At 42.3% G+C, this 18,631-nt stretch overlaps 1 protein-coding gene across 2 annotated transcripts in view; it reads left to right on the forward strand.

The window, feature by feature from the left end:
- Positions 1-18,631, forward strand: part of LOC147459852 (uncharacterized) — a 34,873-nt gene that overhangs the window by 10,890 nt on the left and 5,352 nt on the right. The window contains exon 2 of one of the 2 annotated variants that reach the window (XM_086509908.1): positions 10,325-10,564. The exons of the other annotated variant lie outside the window; for it this stretch is intronic. The gene's annotated coding sequence lies outside the window, so the exon portion shown is untranslated. Of the gene's footprint in view, positions 1-10,324; positions 10,565-18,631 lie in introns of those variants that run through there. 2 annotated transcript variants of the gene reach the window in all.

Below are 18,631 nucleotides of genomic sequence, written 5' to 3' on the forward strand. Positions count from 1 at the left end.
TATACATGTGGTAGTAATGTGTGTGAACACACTAGGACCACCTGGGAATTTTTCCCCCTCTTTAGGAGGTTTTTCCCCCTGTGCATTGTATATATGCCCATCAATCTAGGGCTATCTATCTTTTCATTGCACACCAAGTGATACACTCTCAATTGTGTGCCTTGAGCTTCCTTTGTCTTCTCCAAGCTGTGTGTGTTTCTCTCCAACAACCATTTCGGGTGTTACCTTTCAGATAAGATGTTGTCCTTCATACCTTGGAGGCTTTTGAGAAACATCCTCCCAAAACAGGATGTCAAACTGTTGTGTATGAAGGCAAGGGCTTGATGGGTGTCCTTGTAGCTTGAAAATGTATAAAACTTTACACCTTGCCCTGCATCCTTGAACTTCTTGGTCTTCTAGCCCTTTTTCTCAAGATGGTTGTAGTGAGTCGGAAGGTCTAAAGTCCCATACATTGGCTCATCAGAGTCTGAATTGTCAAAAGAATGAGGTATCCTCTTTGGAATTGTTGGAATACCCTGATGTTTTCAAGACTTCTTGTGGGATTTGATTTTCTTGCGTTTCTAGGTTTTGTTGCTTTTGTGAGTCTTTCTCCTCTTTCGATGCTTCATGTTCTCCTTGCCGGAGTCAGAGAAAGAGGAGCTCTTTGAGCTATTTGACGATAAAGATGACGAACTGGGATCATCCTCAAAGTGAACACGCTTCTTGGATTTGCTTCCATCCTGGAAGTATATTTTTGACCCAAATAGCCAAGATAATCTATTGAACGGATTTTCTTTTGAGAATTCTTTGTAGCCTTCATTTATTTGCCGACCCTATGTTCAAGGGAATCGTCAAATTCTTCTTGTGAGTAAAGCTTTTTCTTTTTTGCACTTGGGTACGCTTTCTTCTTCAAAGCCGACTTGAGAGGTGGAAGGGTGGCATCACGCCATCATGAATGGACTTGTCAAGCGGGTAGTTCTTCGGGTACTTTGGGTCCTTCGAGTACTTGATCATTCATTGGCACAAGTGTCAACCTATAATTAACATTGGTACTCCATCATGTTGAGATATCCGAGTGGGGAACATGCCAATCTCTTCCCCATATTCATGGGAGGAAGGTTTACCCCAATCAAAATTCCCGTTGGTATTTGCTGATCCACCCCACTAAGGTTGGGGTTGACTTATCTTCATGAAGTTGGTTGAACAGTTTTCTCTACACTAGATTCACTGCGAGAAGCCATGTGTGCAACAGAAAAAGGGCCCTTGGATCCTTCGTAGTAGAAGAATTGTTTGAGCTCTAATACCATTTTTATAGACTTTGACACCCCAAGCCAATGATCTACAACAACACACACGAGAAAATTGCAAAAAATTGAATGAGCTTGAACCGGGGGGGGGAGAGAGAGAGAGAGAGAGAGAGAGAGAGAGAGAGAGAGAGAGAGAGAGAGAGAGTTGACACAAAGCGGTTGGGTATAATGGTTGGATCGTGTATGCCTATCCCTATTATCCACATCCTGGATTTGCTCAAAAGATTTCAACAATGGTGGATCTACACTAAAATTTTTCACTTTTTAGAGAACAAAAGTTAGAAAGAAAGCCTTATGATTCCTTCATTAGTTTGACATCTATGCCATGCATGACTACATTGAAGAATCCAAGATCTCTTGAGCCGCCGGTTTTCTCAAAGATAATGCTACGCAATGGGGGAGTTCTATAGCTACCAAGCCGCATGCTCCAAGGACTTGGCAAGCTTTCAAGAATAATATTACCCGGAGCCACATGAGATCCCTCTTCTAGTAGAATGGGGTAACTTGAAAATGCTTGCCACAAAGACCATGGAAGACAACAACCAAAGGTTCCTTGATGTATACCTTTTGGTGTCTTTCTTCAAGCTGATAACCTTGGAGGACTAGTGCAAACGCTATACCATTGGAATGTCATCACCTCTACAAGAATAATGTTTGTCTAAACAAGTTTCTACTATGCAAGAGCTTCTGGACCATGTTGGGGTTGATTACAAGCTTATGAAAAGACAATTGGAGTTTGTTACGGAAGGCCAACCAACAAACACTCAAAATCCTTGACAACAATGCACAGATTCTCAGGATTCTTGTGACAATTCAACTCAACTTGCAAGACCTCATTTGACACCTCGTCAGTAAGAAACTCTATTGCAAGAAGGTAGATGCTTTGAATGTTTCTAGACAGGAACGCCTCCTATGTATGTCCTACAAAAGCGGATAGCAACCTCTTGCTAAGAAAATCAAAACTGCAATAGCACTTGGTCCAAACATTTATGGAATCTCTCAATGATTCAAAAGAATTGCGCAAAGCATATGGAAAGATTAATAGCTTCAAGGCACTTATCTTCTTCAACCCAAGGGCCACCAAGAATTTTATCCATCCGGAGTTCCTCAAGTAGATGGACTTTGAATATGATCAGTTTGCTGGAGAGCTTTAAGCCGAGCTAGCGACAGGGAAAACTCACAAAGTTGTCCCACTCATTGGTGCTACTTTGGTCACCAAGGATACCATGATAAGGCAGACTTTCACATTTATGATGTTAGGGCATTGCGACGCACTTTTGGGCATGACTTGGCACAACAAGTACGATTACTATCCACGTCCAGAATTGTACTATCACTTTAGTGCAGCATGACAAGCCAATCGTACTTTGAGTTTGACTGACCGATACAAACACCGAATGAGTTTAAGTTTGCTTTGTATTTAGAATCTTTGAACTTTGTTTGAGAATACTATTTGTAATTGGTTTGAAATAAAATTTTTATGTTTTGAACGTATTTTGGTACCGATTGAGATTGCTTGATTTTGGTTTTGATGTTGGGTTCAATTGTATTTTGGTTTGTGAAAATGTCACAAAGTGATGACATGGCATGACCAACTGGAGGAGAAATGGCCGCGTAGACCAGAGAAAGTAAAAACTGAACCTCCAAGAACTTATGAGCACCTGTCATGGGACCTAATACCCTAAAAACCCAAAGCTTGGACTCTAAGAAAGATTTTTGTAAAACGCACTGCCATGCTGATGTGGCCCACTGTTCGGATGTTAACATGACAGTTTGCTGTAATTTTTTGTTTTGTTTTGTGCTACTGATGCCATGTGGCATGCTGCACGGATTTTTGCAAATAGCGTCGATTGTTTTGGGGCAGATTTTAGTGCTAGCTTTTGGGAGTACATGCTTTTGGGGTTTAGTGCTTTTGGGAAAAGTTACGCTTCTAGAGCTCTGTTTTGGGCATCCCTTGTATAGTTTATAAGGACCCTTGGGGCCTCACTCTACAAAGCATTTGGATCTAGAGTCTGAGAGTAGAGGACCCTCGGGAGTTGTACTGCTGCGACTTGTAATAATAAAGAAATATTGAAAGGGGTGCTAGTCTTTGGGGCCAGTGCATCTGGGCGCGGAACTCCGCTTGTAAGGTGCAACGGAAGTGAATATTGATATTGCTCAAGATGAGTGCTCCGAACTGTACTCAAGGGTTTGTGTTACTTAGGAAGGGAGAGCCTTACGCTCCTTTAGAAAGAGAGAGTGCAATGATCACAGACAAAGTGATTGCTACTGTGAATGAAGGTGCTAAGACTTAGAAAAAGAGAGAGAGAGAGAGAAGAATACGACACCAAACGGGTCTCAAACCCTCCTCCAAGGGCCCCCCTCTTTATGGCGAGAGAGGTCTATGCTATAGATTGCAAAAATATGGTACAATGGTCTAGATGTTGTAGACTTGATGATGACTATGTCAACAATGGTGTCAACAAGGACGATGGAAACTATGACGATGACGACGATCGTGTTGTCATCAAGTCGGAGATCTGCAACGAAGGTGTCGTCACAATAGGGAGCTGCAATGACAATGACAAAGGTGTCAAGGACAATGGCGTCGATGTTGAAAACTAAAAAGGCTAGATGTTCTGCTATGGATCTGCTACTCTGGCGGCACTGCGGCTTGGATCTGCAACCGCCGAGTCACACTAATGCTGAAATGCAAAAACGTTGGTAGATCTGGCTGAAATCCAAAAATGCGGGCTAGTCTGCTGGATTCTGAAAATGCTATGCTGATCTAGGACTAGCTAGGGATCTGGCAAGGATCTGCAGTCGGGTGGGAGCGGGTTCTCGGGAGGCTAAGGCTGAAAACAGAAAACGCTGGGTTGTCTGCTGAAGTGTGAAATTTCCAGGATGATCTAGGTCTTCTTCTTCTTTAGAAAACTCTAGGGCTCCTACTGCTGAGGTGTTGCATATATGTTGGGTGTCTGCCTCCTTGTGTCCCTGCTTCTTCTGCTTCTACTGAGTGCCCAATAGGTTTCTTTTATAGATCTTTAGCAAATTTCCCTACTTACTTACCCGCGCCATAGGACATGTATCTGGACGGTTTTTTGTGCTTTTGACACCGAGTTGGCGGTCACAAGCAGTGGTTTTGCACAATATATGCCTAGTGATTGCTCTTTTGAACAATTTATGTGTTTTTGAGTTGAGTTTTGACTCCTCATACAAAGGAGACTCTGTCAGATTTTTCCCACGAGCCCATTTTATGCATTCTTGGCACTTCTAGTTGTTCTTACACAGTGACTTTACTACATTTTGGTTTGATTTTTCACTCCTATTCTAGGGGGAAATCTGCCGAAATTGTCCCAGGCAATTTGCCATAAGTTTTTAGCTACATTTTTTCTTAATCATGGCTGCAAGTAGTGCTTCCAAAAGAGAAGATTACTACATCCAAAAGAGAAGATTACTACAGTCATTTGGCTGCAGCATATGTAAGATCTTTTGATCAACAAAGGCTTGATAGAACCCTTTTGTGCAAGAAGAGAGAATGCGTACACTAATGATGAGTGGGATGACTTGAATGAGCATGCTATGGCAACCATTCATCTGCACCTTGATGAATCCATTTACTTTACCATAATGGATAAGACCAATGCCAAAGATTCGTGGTATGCTCTATGCCAGGCATGGGATGGAAACAACGCCTTGAACAAGGTTTTCTTGATAAAAAATTTGATGCTCATGAACATGAAAGAAGGCAGTACTGTTAGTTCTCACTTGAACAAGTTCAACAATGTGTTTTCACATCTTACTTCAAAAGGTCTCAATTTTGATGAAATGAAGGCCATTTTCTTGCTATGCTCGATACGATTGTCATGAAATACTTTCAACACAGCCATAAGCAATTTTGCACCCAATGGCAAGCTAGATTTCAGTAGTGTTGCTAGTGTGTTGATCACTGAGGATATTCAATGTCAATCTCTTGATGCGAGTGGTCATGGTGATGCATATGTGGCTAGTGGCAACCGTGACAAGCAAAGGCAGCGTGGTCATAGCTGCAGCCGTTCACAGAGGATCACATGCAAGGTCATAGCAAGAGTCGCAAAAAAGACATGCAAAATGCAAATTGTTACTACTGCCATAAAAAGGGGCACTTGAAGAAAGATTGCCACACAATGCAGCGTGATAAGGGCAAAGAAAAAGCAAAGTCTGACAAGCCTAAAAGCTATGTGAAAATTGAAGAGCTTAATGTGGTTGAGTGTCCAGCCATTAAAAAGTTTTTGAAGTGTCAAATGATTTGTTGATTTTCACATCAGATTTGAGTCCTGATACATTGTTAGCTCATGATGAGTGTTATGCACAGAATTGGATTGTGGACTCGGGTGCTATCTTTCATGTGACTCCTCACAAGGAGTGGTTTTCTACATACAGTGCCACACATGGAATGGTGAAGCTAGGCAATTCTTACGAGCTTTATATATGCGCTGTGGATAGTGTCAAGTTTTCTATGCGTAATGGAACTGGTTTATGCTACATAATGTCAGACATGTACCCAAATTAACAAAGAGTTTGATGTCAGTTGGATGATTTGGGTTACACTACCATATTTTCTCATGGTTCTTAAATTATCAAGAAGGGAAATATGGTCATGCTTAAAGGCTAGAAGTCTGGCTCATTGTACTCACTTTATGTTTCTTCAGTGAAAGAGAAATCTATTTGTGTAGCCGAGCTGCCATGTACAGAGTTGTGGCATAGCCGGCTAGGACATATGAGTCAAAAGGGAATGAAAGTCTTGCAGCATTTTGGCTATATTCGTGTGTTAGATTACTCTAACTTCTCTTTATGTGAGCATTGTATCTATGGCACACAGACTAGGTTGACATCATTGCCTTTGTACAAGGAGTTAGGGAGTCCTCTAGATCTCGTTCATAGCGACTTGTGCGGACCTATGCCAGTCAAGTCTCTAGGGGGAGCATTATACTTCCTAACATTCGTAGACGACTCTACTAGAAAGGTGTGGGTTTATCTCTTGAATCGGAAGAGAGACGTCTTTAGTGTCTTTGAAAATTTCTTAGCATTGGTAGAGAACCAATCAGGTAGAAAGCTTAAAGCTTTGCACAGTGACAATGGAGACGAGTACATCTCCCTCGAGTTCAAGGACTTTTCGAGGAAAAGAGGCATTAGAAGACAGTTTACCACACCTTACACACCCGCCCAAAATGGTGTGGCTAAGAGAATGAATAGAACCATTCAAGGATGGGTCACTTCTATGTTGTCTACGACCAACTTACCTCAAGAATTTTGGGAAGAAGCTATTACAACGGCTGTTTACTTGATCAATCGGTCACCTAGTACACCATTAAAGTACAAGGTTTACATGAGATGTGGACGAGAAAAGAACCCAATTATGTGACAGATTATGTGTATTTGGGTGTGAGGCATTCTCACATGTGCCAAAAGTGCTTAGACAAAAGCTAGACCCCAAATCACACAAGTGCATCTTCATTGGATATGGTGAAGACGGAGAGATGGGATATCGTCTCTAGCACGTGGAATCTAAGAAGGTCATATACAACTCACAGGTGATATTCAATGAGTCTAAGATGCATAAAAAGCCAGTGAAAGGCATTGAGTATTGCAGAGTACGGTTTGAGGATGTCTCCTCACCGCCAGTTACACAAAATGTTGGACGTGCTAGTGATGCACCTTCCACTAGTACAAAAGCACATGTTGCTCTAGAGAGAGCAAAATCGAGAAATTAGGCACTTTGGAGATCTACTCGTACATCTCGTGCACCTTAGCGGTTTGAGCCAGGATTGGAATACTTGCTAGTCACAATGATTGCCGTGAACCCACTTGCTACAAAGAGGCCATTCAAATGGATGATAGCGTGAAGTGGGAAGAGGCTATGCAATCTGAGTATAACTCAATTTTAGCCAATGAAACTTGGGAATTGATAGAGTTACCTACAGGTAAACAGGCATTGTCATGCAAATGGGTGTACAATAAGAAGTATATCACACATGATCTCGAGCCTAAGTATAAGGCAAAATTGGTTGCAAAAGGGTTCAAGCGAACGAAAGGCGTGGATTTACATGAAATATTTTCTCCAATGGTCAAGATGACTGCATTGCGTCTTGTGCTTGGTCTAGTAGCCATCAAGGACTTGGGATTGGTCCAAATGGATGTGAAGACATTGTTTCTTCATGGGGATCTTGAAGAGGATGTTTACAAGAAATAACCAGAGGGTTTTGCGATAAAGCGTGAGAAGCCAACATGGATAGAATTGGTGTGTAGACTTAAGAAAGCCTTGTATGGATTAAAGCAAGGCTCACAACGACAATGGTACACCAACTCCGATAAATACATTCAATCCCAAGGTTACGTATGAAGCCAAGAGGATCACTGCTTGTACACAAAGAGGTTGAATGATGGTTCCCTCATCATTCTGATTTTGTACTGGATGATATGCTCATAGTCGAGAAGTCAAAAGATGAGATTGCACTTCTCAAGGATGCCTTAAGCAAGCAGTTTGCTATGAAAGATTTGAGCGATGCACATCACTTTCTTGGTATGCATATCAAGAGAGATTGCAAACGTGGTATACTTGAGCTTTTGCAGAAAGATTATATTCACAAGGTCTTGCAACATTTTAATATGCAAGGGGGAAAGCATTGAGTACCCCGATGCAACATACAAAAAACTTAGCAAGCAAGATTGTCCCAAATCGGATGCTGAAAAGGTAGAGATGACAAATGTGCCATATTCTTTGGCAGTTGGCAGCCTTATGCTCGCCATGGTTAGCACACGACCAGACATTGCATATGCAGCGGGAGTGGTCAGCAGGTTTATGGCAAATCCAGGAAGAAAGCATTGGGAAGGAGTGAAGCACATCTTGAGATACATCAAGGGCTTAGCTAGCATGTGCTTACGCTTTGGGAACATTGATGCATCCATAGTTAGATACACTGATTCATATTATACGGGTTGTGTCAACACTAAGCGATCCACATCTGGCTATATTTTATTGTTCGTTGGAGTGACAATTTCTTGGAGGTCATGTATCCATAATTTCACTTTGTCTTCCACCATTGAGACAGAGTATGTTGCTGTTTTTAGTTCTAGTAAGGAAGCTGTGTGGATATCTCGTCTAGTGGGAGATTTTGGTAGACTCCAGTGGTACATTGTGATAGTCAGCAGAGTGCGATTGCGTTAGCAAAGAACGGCGTGTTTCACTCCAAGTCGAAACACATAGAGGTAATGTATTATGTGGTACGCAGGGATTTCATTGAGGTAATCACAATCGTGTGATTACGTTAATAACTCTAGTATTTACACAAGAAAATCACGTGATCACGTTAATTGTTAACGTGATCTTGATGGTGACCTGCAAAAACCAATAGAGCCGGTACACCCGTCGGGCTAGACTGTATATAGTAAACCTCTTCTTACTTTGGCATTTTAACTAGGCAAATCCATGGTGAGTATATCCGAGCGTCGGATATAGTCATCTCCTTATGAATTGACCTAAGATTGCAGAGTCACAGGTCCTTTTCTTGGGCCGAACGTGATTCTTTATTTGGTAACCACTTCTAAAAATATTTAAATCCTTCACCGAATATAAAGGTACTAAACCAAAACAATTGAGAATTTGGAGAGTCGTGCTCATTGTGACGAAGCCATTGGTCCATAAAAGGGTTGTAGTTGGTTTTAGAAGATGAGCATATTTAAATAACGAGTTGATAGTCAAGGGTCGGATGTCCTGTACTAGTGTACTGGGTATATAAAGATCCTTGAAGTCTTGCATTTTTCCACATCATAGATTTGAACATTTCCACTGCACAATATGAGAGCTATAATCCTTAATTGGGTGAAAGTAGCTTTATATATTGAATTGGATGCATAAGGGGGCTACAATCCTTGATTGGGTACAAGTAGTCCTCATTGCTCAATTGTGTAATTGTATTGAATATTTCATTGCCTTGTTTTATGCATTGGTTTATATAGGGAGTGAATTATATATTATATTTAAAAGATTGTTAGTGCATGAGATGGTCAATCATCGACATTATTTCTTTCATGTGTGTTTTGCAAATAATTATCATCATTTCAATGTAAATGTTGATGATTCTTTGTAGCATGTGAAAATAGTTGTGTCTTATTGTTTTCAGATGCCAGAGGATATATAACTAATCATTATATTTATAATTACATTGACAATTTCATATTATTTTTGTTTCCATAATGTCATGTAGAGAGTGCATTGCAATGTGTATGTTCTCTCAGATCATATGTGGTCGATATGTGGAATTGACTAGAGTGCATTGCAAATCTCATATTGTGTAGATTTGATTGCTTTCTTAGTGATTGTTTTTCTAATATATTGAAAAAAAAATATTTATTTTAACTGAACATCTAGTTCTTAATAGAGAAAAATGTCGGCACCAGTGATACGAAGAAGGCAAAGAATTAAAAAGCCTCTAGCAAACATGGGTTTTGAATCTCAAATCAAAACGATTGTATTTCATCCATTGGAAGTTGTTTAGTAACTTGATCACAACCTCTTTTTGTTTCCATAAATATGATCACTTTACTTCCATCCATCATTTGCTTTAGTAAATCTTAATGGAAGATTTACTAAAGCAAATGATGGATGGAAGTAAATTGATCATATTTATGGAAACAAAAAGAGGTTGTGATCAAGTTACTACACAACTTCCAATGGATGCATTTGCAGCTTTATCTATCCATGATGATAAGAGTCAAGCTGAACGAGATTGGCTTCTTTTTTAATTTAGATCTATCAATAGCCCTATAATGACAACAATAGATGGATATGAAGGACATAAATCACAAGAAAGAAAAACAACAACAAAGACCGCACTGACATTGACAATGAGGTGATGTCAGAGAGGACATGAATTCGGAGGGGGGGAGTGTTGACCCATGGGTCAACAACACGGCATAACTCAATTTCCCATATCAAAGTCTTATTTTTTGATAGTTATAATATGATGCAGATTATGGTTAAAAACATCGTTTATAATGAGTATTTATTCTACTTGTAGAAGCCAGGGTGCAATGGCACTTCATCCTAACGCTACTTCTTGCCTCCTCGTTGCATTGGAGATTCAACTACACCATCACAATATACTCGGAGAGAGCTACACAACAATGCCAAGCATTCCTTGCAAATTGGAGCACATGTGCTAACGCATCTACGAGCTATTTGTGGTTGTAAGTGTATCAAATGATGTTTGTTTTTTGCGTGCAAGTAGTCATTATAATTGTGGCGACACTCCGTAGCTCCACAACAAAGATAGTCATTGATCTCTCTCTTTGTCTCTATCTCATGACCCCCTCTCTCCTCTCGAAATACCTACAAAGATGGTCATCTCTCTCTGTGTGTGTGCGTGTGTGTGTGTGTGTGTGTGTGTGTGTGTGTGTGCGCGTGTGTGTGTGTCTCAACAAAAAACACCGAACGTGCCCGATTTGGGCCCTCTATGATATTAAGCTGCAACCCGCCGGGCTCTAGGGTCTTCCCGAAGGGCCTGTCGGGAAAACGCAAAAGCCCGACGGGCTTTTTGTGGGTTTCCAGGTTGCTATGAACCGGCTTGTTTGTGATCATGTTAACTGTGATTATGTAAATATGTCAACAAGACCTTGTGATCACACAATTTTTTTGGTAATTACGTAAGTATTAAATCCCTGGCACTGGTACGTACGGGATATTTTGGCTAGCAAACGCATTGAGTTAGTCAAAGTTCACACGGATGAAAACCCAGTGGATGCTCTAACAAAGAGCCTAGCCTCAGAGCGGTTTGCACATTGCATAGAGATGATGGGCGTAGGGTCATGCTTCACGTTTTGTACATATTGTACATTGTAGACTCTATATTCTTTAGCCACTTGGGCCACGTTGGCCTTCAAGTGGGATATTGTTAGGTTTCAGGCCAATGGTCCATGAACGGTTATGGTCGGGCAAGCAACCGTCCACTTATTCATTTGGTAATAATGAACAATAAGGAGAGTGAGAGGGATTCTCTCACATGCTCCACCAAAATATGTGTCTACTGTTCTTTCTTCTCCTTCCCTCTCTTGCACACTCCACCTTTGCTCCATCAATTTCCTAGGAGGATGTCATACCCTTCCAAAGGCATGATGTAAAAGTCCTCATGCCCTAAATACCCTTGACAATACAAACGTAGTTTGCCAATGACAGGTGTACTGGAAACATCCCATCCGGGTGCCGTTAGAATAGACTCGGCAAGTGGCCCCATTTCCTCGGGCATAATACCAAGTCGAGCTGCCAATCCGGTTGAAATAAAGTTGTCCTTGGCTCCTCCATCAAAGAAAGTAAGGGCTTCCTAGTCTCGCACTTTGTCCCATGCTCTGCAAAGTTCAGTACTTCCATCCATCTGATCAAGGTCGGTCCTCAGACAGTCTGGTACAAGTCTTGCTTTCATCTTTCCTTTTCTTCCACTCTCTTCGGCTGATCTGGAACTCTGTGGCTTGTCTTCTAGTCAAGAGCTCTGTCTATCTCTTTCTGCAAGTGTAGATTCCACTTTTTTGCACTCGTATGTCCTTATAAATTTCCTCTCAATGTGAGAGGAGAATCAATGGCCTTACGCCATCGCCAGTGAATCTCATCAATCAAGCAATCCTTCAGGTGTTTTGCAAATCTCGGGTCTCTAGAGTACCCGATCTATCTTTTCACACATGTGTCAACCTACAATTGACATTTTTACTTCGCTCTGGCAAAAAATTTCCGCCAAGAATTTGTCCAAATCTTCGTTCTTTTCTTTAATGCTCGTGCTGGATTTCAACTTTTCTTTGCCTCCCCCCGGAGAGGTATTATTTTTGTCAAATTCTTTGCGAGAACCCATGTGTACTCTTGGGTTCTTTATGGCTTATGCCCTTTAAGAAAAACAATGATGAAGATGGGAGCGTACCCAATGCGCGATGTATGAAGGGTGGGAGTGGGTAATAAGCCTGGGGTCAAGAGACAAAGATTCTTTCATCTACAAATAAAATATCAAATATTATGTCATGTTTTCCTCAAGAATCTGTGTGAGCTATAGAAGGGTTGGATCCTCTATAGAAGAAGAACCTTTTTGAGCTCTGATACCATTGAAAAAAGGCTTGGACACTCCAAGCAGTAAATCAATAGCAACACACAAACAGAAACTTCAAAATCACTAGATGTTAATAGACACACACACACACACACACACACACACACACACACACACACACACACACACACACACAGAGAGAGAGAGAGAGAGAGAGAGAGAGAGATGCAACACGGCACAGTGGAGTTCTGCACCCATAAGCATTGTCCCCAAAGACTTGTGCCCCTTTCAGTATTTCTTTATCATTGATCATTGCAAAGTACAGCTCCCAAGGGACCTTTGCCCTTACGCTCTGCATCCAGATGCTCTACAGAGTGAGGCCCCAGGGGCTCTTATAGATAATACAAGGGATGCCCAAACAAAGAGCCCCAAAAACAATACAATGAAAAACTTCAGGTCCAAAAGAATTTGGTCCCAAAAGCTGTCGCCCAGCAAATCACAGGCATCTGTACAACATGCCACATTAGATGTCATGGCATAATGCGAGGGTCCGTAGAACAGCTAGCCTAAATGGTGGGAAGATCATACAGCTTGCCACATCAGCAGTTCAACGCAATCTTCTTTTTTAAATTTTCCTTTGTGTCCCCAAGGGCCCCATTGGATGGGACCCTATAAGTTGGAACAACTTATAAACTTTAAATTTATCCGTTTCCAAATGGGTCTCGTTCTAGTGGACATGACATATCATCATTTTGTGACACCTCTCTATTGTTTTGGATGGGTAGTCTTTCTGGTGTTTTTTGTGGTAGCTTTGGGCACCATGGGATCCGGCTCTTAGTTGCGGTGTCTCTTCTTGGGCAATGGGCACTAGGCTTTCTCCCTCATGTTTTCCCTTTAAGGCATATGGTGGCCATCATATGCAAAGGTGGAGCACTCATTTTTTGGTGCATGCCTCGGAGAGCAGAGACCTTCATATCCTCTTGAGGGTATTCACGCCAATAGCCTTGAGGACTACCCCTCTTTCTCTCCAATTCTATCTTGATCCCAAGAGGAGGATCAATATTGCTTTATTATGGAGTTGTTGCCTATGTCAAGACCAAGTTAGAGGTCTTGTGTGCAAGAGTAGATGTCAATAGCAATAGCAATTTTATGTGCCAAGGGTCTATCCATTGAGGCATGTTACATCGATGTCGGCCCTTGGGCGCTTGTATATGCAGCTTGTTCTTGGCATGGAGATGCATGCAAGGAGCTTAAAATTTTGGTCACTCACAAAGTGGGAGATCTTCAAGGTATCAATCCGGAAATGATTAGATGGATAAGAGAGTCATCATATCATTGAATGTGTGATATGTTCAACCTTACACTTCAACATGGTATGACTTATGATTGGAGCACTGACTGGGTCAAGCCTTTGCATGAAAGGAATGAGCTAAAAATAATGGCAAGCATGCAAAAGGACAAGCGGGTTTCTATAAAAATCACAGCACCATTGAACATATTGCCACTCTTCGTGTTCTCATGCAGGAAAGGTAAGAGATTGTATTGTTTCTTTTTGGACTTGAAGAAATCCTTCTATATGATTCCACGTAAAAAAATTGTGCAAGAGTTGTAAGTACCAAGTAAGTTAAATTTGCAATTGCTCAAATTTATGAGAAGGTGATTCACAATTGCGCATGGAAAGAAGAATTATTCACTACAAGAGGTTGTGTGCTCTTGTGACGTTGTTAGCGACGAAAATACACTGGGTTTTTATAACCCCCGACGTCGCTAAAACCGTCGCTATGAACGTCGCTACGAGAGCGTCGCTATATGCGTCGCTACATGCGTCGCTATATGCGTCGCTATACGCGTCGCTATACGCGTCGCTATATAGAGACGCTCATAGCAACGGTTTTAGCGACGGTTATAGCGACGTTTACACAGAAGACTATAGCGACGCTCATAGCGACGCTACAGAGCCATAAATAGCGACAGTTATAGCGACGCCCGAGAGAATTTTTTTTGGTGATAGGGCATTGAATGCCCTGCCACCCATCAACCATATTGTACTTGATTCACTTTTTAAAAAAAGTGCAAAGGTAGATAATAGACCCAAAATAGTCACCCACAAGACGCATTGTTTGCAAAATTGACAAGCGTAAAATTGACAATTGTACACATCATAGGCAAAATGAATTGATTGGAAAATGTAATAATGACAATTGTACAACATCATAGGCATAAAGAATTGATTGGCAGAAGGAACTACGGTGACAAATGTAATAATATACATGGTTCAAAAAGACGTATAAAGTCCGTCTCATGATACATAAGCTATGAGAAACCCTAAACTAATGCTATCTAGCTACGGCTAAACTGACGTCGTCTAGTCAGACGTCTCATCGCGTCCAAGCGGCGTATCTGTCGGATTCTGCAAAAAAAGACAATAAGACAGCTTTCAGTAAGTATAAACATATAACGACATTTATAAAACAATACAAAAAATAGAAAAGAGTAAACCCTAATACTAACCATGCCGCCGCGAGAACTGAGAATGTCCATCAAGGCGTTTAAGCCCTTCCTGCCTGCGTACTCGCGCTCGTACGGTGTGGGATCACGTCCTGTCATCGACCACTGTCAAAACATACAAAGATTTCATTATGTTAGAATTAAAAAACTCATAAACCCTAAACTATCGAACGTAAAGAGCAATGCGAAAACACTTACAAAATCGGCCTCAAATGATGTCCATCCACCGCTCCCCAAGTGGTGCGAGCTCCCTGCCTCTACTCGCGCTCTGGCTGCATCCTTTTGTTGCTTCCACTTGTCGGGATTCTCACGCGCTGCTTTCTTCGCATTCTTCCAATCTTCTTTGGCCAGCCAATCTGGCATGTTCCACCCATTCTTGATTTCTTTTTGCACTTCGGAACGCTTGTGTTTGCAGTATTCGCGCATTCGAATCTTCATAAGGTCTTCATTGAAGCGCTGATCCCGTGTTGGAACGGGAAACTCATCATGAAGTATGCTGATGACTCTGTTTTTTAAATCACTTGGTACTTCACTCCATTTGTAGTGTCTAAACAGCTGAGAGCAAAGACCACGCATGCGCGAGATCACCTTCTTGCCGTCATCATCCATGATGATGCCGCCGCTGAAGTCGACGGAGTAAGGCAAGCCCTCTGGCCGGTGACGCGTGAACCTGGGTGTCCCGGCAGGGGTCTCTAGCGGCGTGTCGATGGGGGTACGGACGTCAAGTGTCTCCACCGGCGTCTAGGCCCCAAAGCGAGGAGTGTCGAGTGGGGTGGCTCCTGGCGGAGTAGGTAGAGGTGTGTAGCTGCTAGGAACAGTCAGCCGCACAAAACCTGGTGTAGATGGCGATGCTGTGGCTGGTGTGGGGGCGGGCAAAGAAGGGGAGGGTAAAGAGCCTCGTCGAACACGAGGCGGTGTGGAGGCATCGGCGGCGGAATGCCCACAACAACCGCCACCGCCACCACTAGAGCGCCGGTGTCTAGCCGAGTGTGAAGATCGTCTCGTCGACGCCGAAGCTTCGGAGCGTGCCGAATGCTCCAAAAGAGAGGGAGATGCTGATGGAGTAGGAACGCACGATGATGTGCCAGAGCGATGACGCTCCACGTACCACTGTCTCTGCTGCGGTGACAAAGAAGAAAGAAACTCCTCATCATCCATACCTGCATTAAACACACGAATATTTAAACTTAATATTGAATGAATAGAGTAGACAATGACGCAAAGACCATTAAATACAATGACGTAATGACGCATATAAATACAATGACGCAATGAATTGAGTGATAGAAGAGGCAAGTCGAAAACTTAGAATTTTCAATCAAAAGATGTGAGCGTGAGTAGAAAAGAGCGTTATACACCATGGAAAGTACTTAGAGAGCCAGAGCTTTTACAACACGGAGCAAAATTGTTCAAATATAATATTTGTGGCTTTAAGAGATCTCTCTCTCTTCCTCGCATAACTCAGCATAACTTCCTATATCTATATAGAGCTCTCCGTTTAAACACATATCCTCTGTTTCATTTTGTAGCTCCTCTGCATGCACCCCATATAGAGTAGTAGCATCTTGATGCTCGTCTGGCACCACCGCAGCGGCTTCTGATTGAGCATCTTCTTTGATCTCCTCCATTGATGCCGTTGTGATTGGCACATGGTAGCCTTCATACGTCCTTGCACTACGAGGGGCTACCTCTATGACGTACCACCAGTTTGATGTAGACTTTGTAGGATGAAATATTACCTGCCAGAGCCACATAACTTACATGAGAGCTTTCAAGCACATAACTTGTAAAAGAGGGATGTTAACTATTTACATACTTACTTGTTCACAATGCTCGGGTAGTACGAAAGTGTCTCTTAGGTCAGTCCATTTCTTAGTAGAATCCACCTCAAGAAAACCAGACTCTCCTCTACGCACATTAGCGTTGCGACCCTCCATGATTATCTTGAACCATTGCACGTCGAACAAGTCGACAAAAAATCCTCTGTAATCGATCCTCAAAATCTCTTGTAGCGTGCCGAAGTAAGTGAGTTCCGCCACCACAGGATCTGCATCAGAGGAACGTCGTCGACTAAACTGTTCAAATTTTGCCATGATTCCACAATCTTGAGTAAAACGCTTTTTGTCGATCCGTTCCACCCTAAAATGTCGACCTTTACACCATGCTGCTGTGTATGACTTATACTACAACGAACAAAGATTATGAGTGGCCATTCAAACGTTTAGAAATAAAGTCACTAGCTAGTCGTACATTGCAATTTTACCTTGGTCGCGCAACCCCGAGAGTACTCCCACTCTTCCTCAGTCACTTCGTCACCGCATTGTTGTGCGCTTTTCAATTGGTTGTGCAACCATCTTAAGCTCATGAATGTTGGTAGGCTCTCCAGACCCGTCGGATATTGCATCGGTGGTCGTCTTCCCCGTCTCCACTCGATTCGTACCCTTTGTCGCTCTTGCTTTGCATCCTCATATTGTGAAATCCACTTTTGCATCACTGGATTGTGAAGCATGCAAAATCGGTTGATTTTAGCCTCTAGATCTTCCGTCATCTTCTTCTCAACACCAAGATTGCACATGACAATCCCAGATATGCGCTCATCATCTATGGTTTGCCATAGCGTGTCCCGGGCTTTATCAAATCCGTCTAGCCACTCTCCAATGTACACTAGGGACTCTGATACCAACCAACCTTCTGCCATGCTACCCTCCGGACGTGCCTTTTGACGCACATATCCCTTAAGCGTTTTCATGAAACGTTCTAAGAAGAACATCCATCTGGAATGAACTGTGCCAGCTATTTCCACCTCATCAACTATGTGAACAAGAAGATGCACCTGAATGGTTAGCATGGTAGTAGGAAAATGTTTCTCAAACATGCACACAAGCTCCGCAACATTTAGTTTGGCGAATGGTATGGAGTCTACGTTGATCTCCTTTTGTGAGATCCATTGCACCAGCTTTGCAAGTTTGTAGATTGTGTTACGGATGTCGAGAGACAAACATCCCTCAATGGCAACCGGTAAAATAAACTGTAAAGTATGTGCAGCAATGATATTAAAGTCCACATTTTATGCAATGATATTAAAGTCCACTATGAACGTACCTGACACATTTTATGCCAATCGTGTGACTTCAAACCGGTAAGCTTTCCTTCTTTAGTAAAACACGTTCGGAGCGAGTGCATTACGCCAGTGGGGGTCCGCAAAGATCGAATGGTCTCTTTTACTTTGCATTCTTGTGCTCCTGTGAAAATCCATGGTGCTTTAGGGAGTTTTATCGACCCATCAGACGCTGTTTGCGGCCAATATTGATCCATACGATCCACATTTCTAAGGTCAACTCTGGCTCCCAAAGTATCTTTCTTGCCGGTCAGATGGTCCCATAGTAGATTACCCACATTCTTGAATATGTGCATTGGATCGAGCAAGTGATTGATCATGAGTCGGGGCCAGTATGGTAACTCGTACCATAGAGATAGTCTCTTCATCCCTGGAGGCAATCTGTCATCGCACATCTCCTTCTGCTCTAACCCTGCTTGTGCAGACATCCTTGGTGGCTCTCTTCCCAAAAAGCCGTCGCGTAACACATGATTCTCTGGAAGATACGCTTGATGACCTTCGTAGATTTGCTTCTTCAGTGAGGGCGCCCTACGTGCATTCAGTCTAGGTCCACATGTGACACATGCTCTGTATCCGCTTGTTTGAAGCCCTGCATGTATACACATAATAATAGATCAACTATGGGAAAAAAAAAGATTTACAGTGTCTGAGTGAGGAGTGTCAATAGATCACCT

This window comes from Adiantum capillus-veneris, chromosome 4 (assembly GCF_014529385.1).
Source record: "Adiantum capillus-veneris isolate H3 chromosome 4, ASM1452938v2, whole genome shotgun sequence".
In the NCBI taxonomy this organism is placed as follows: Eukaryota; Viridiplantae; Streptophyta; class Polypodiopsida; order Polypodiales; family Pteridaceae; genus Adiantum; species Adiantum capillus-veneris.